Raw genomic sequence first — 2,197 nt, forward strand, 5'->3', positions numbered from 1 at the left:
CAAGTAATCAAAAAGCCAGCAATGTATGGTTTTTGCATCTGATTCATTTCCTCTGTGGCATGTATCATTTCCCCACACTTCCACAATGTTGCATTTCTTTTTTTAGAAAAATAAATCTTCAGGGACTTTTGTTCAGCTCTTTCCAGCAACAAATGGAGAAGCCAATAAAAGTCACAGCTCAGTTCTTATACCCTCTGACATCCATCTTCTACACCTTCCCCCCCTCCCTGCCTCCCCCTCGCACTGAGGCACTGCCTGGGTTTCAAAGCTCAGGGCTTTGTTCTAAAAGAGAAACACTGGGAACTGCAAGCGCTGGAATCTTAAGCAATGCTGGAGGAACTCAGCACGTCAGGCAGCATCAGCAGAAGGAATGGACAGGAGATGTTTTGGGTCAGGATCCTACTTCATACTGATTGTAGTTGGTGGGTGTGGGGGGGAGCAAGCTGGGAGAGAGGTGGGGTGGGACAAAGATTGGCAAATGATTGGTGGATACAGGTGGGGGGGTTTGATTGGCAGATGGGTGGACAAAGGCTAGAGATGAAAAGGAGACAAGGGTAATAGATAGGGTGAGGGCAGCACAGTGGTGCTACCTCAGTGCCAAAAACATGGATTCAATCCCGACTATAGGTTGCTGTCAGTACAGAATTTGTACGTTCTCCCCGTGACTGCGTGGGTTTTCTCCGGGTGCTCAGGTTTCCTCGCACATTTCAAAGAGATGCCGGTTTGTAGGGCAATTGGCCTTGGTAAAAATTGTGAATTGCCCCTAGTGGATAGGGGTGTGAATCGCTACTCTACAGGGTAGGGGTGCATTACTTAGAAATGGAGAATTCAACGTTCGTGCCATTGAGCTGTAAGCTAGCCAAGAGGAATAGTAAGTGCTTCCAGTTTGTTGTGTGATCTCGGCAAGACATTTTATTCTAGCCTAACTAGAAACTCAGAGCCACACAGCTCTATGCGGTGGGGAAAAGGCACTTCGACCCAACTCATTCGTGCCGACAAAGATGCCCCATCTAAGCTCGTCCCATATCTCTCCAAATCTTTCCTATCCATGTACCTGGCCAAGCATCTTAAATGCTCTTCGAGTACCTGCCTCCTCTGGCAGCTCATTCCACATACCCGCCACGCCCTGTTTTGTATTAAATCTTGCCCTCTCACCTTAAAGTAGAATAAATGCAGGAAAGAGGTAAGTGATGCTGGCTATGTCAAACACTGGACCTTTCAACGGACCCGTTGACCTATAATTCACTAATATCACTTTTAAAATCAGATGCGTTTTTTTTTTTAAATAAAAAGATACAGCATGGAAACAGGCCCTTTGCCCCACCAAGTTCAAACAGACCATCGATCACCCATTCATACCAGTTCAATGTTATCTCACTTCCATTCCCGACACACTGGGGGCTCATTTACAGAGGTCATTAGACTACAAACCCACACATTTATATGTGGTAGGAAACCTGAACACTTTAGACCTTACTTGAGATTACCTTACTTGGACCGAGATGAAAAAATCATTTTTTACACAGACAGTAGTGAATCTGTGGAATTCTCTGCCACAGAAGGTAGTTGAGGCCAGTTAATTGGCTATATTTAAGAGAGTTAGATGTGGCCCTTGTGGTTAAAGGGATCAGGGGGTATGGAGAGAAGGCAGGTACAGGATACCGAGTTGGATGATCAGCCATGATCATATTGAATGGCAGTACAGGCTCGAAGGGCCGAATGGCCTACTCGTGCACCTGTTTTCTATGTCTACATTTACAGTGCAGAAACAGGCGCATCGTGTCTATGCCTTCCAGAGATCACCCCATACATACACCAACACTCTCCTACACACTAGAGACAATGTTACAACTTACCAAAGCCAAATTAAGCTGCAAACCTGCACATCTTTGGTGTGGAAGGAAACCAGAGCACTCGGAGGAAGAAACCCACGTGGTTACAGGAAGAACATGCAAACTCCACACAGACAGCACCCAAAGCCGGGTTCCAACCTGGGTCTTTAGTGTTGCGAGGCAGCGACTCTACCTGTTGCACCACAATAATTGGCCCACTGAAGTTCACAACGTTGAGCAGTGCCAAAATGTGAATGCCCTCTTGCAGCTCCACACTAAATATTGGTGTATGTGACATTGATTGGAGTTGACCCAAGTTCATACAGTAACCAAACCTGACAAACCGACAAAGACAGAACGTCCCA

This window comes from Leucoraja erinacea, chromosome 21, assembly GCF_028641065.1.
Source record: "Leucoraja erinacea ecotype New England chromosome 21, Leri_hhj_1, whole genome shotgun sequence".
NCBI lineage: Eukaryota > Metazoa > Chordata > Chondrichthyes > Rajiformes > Rajidae > Leucoraja > Leucoraja erinaceus.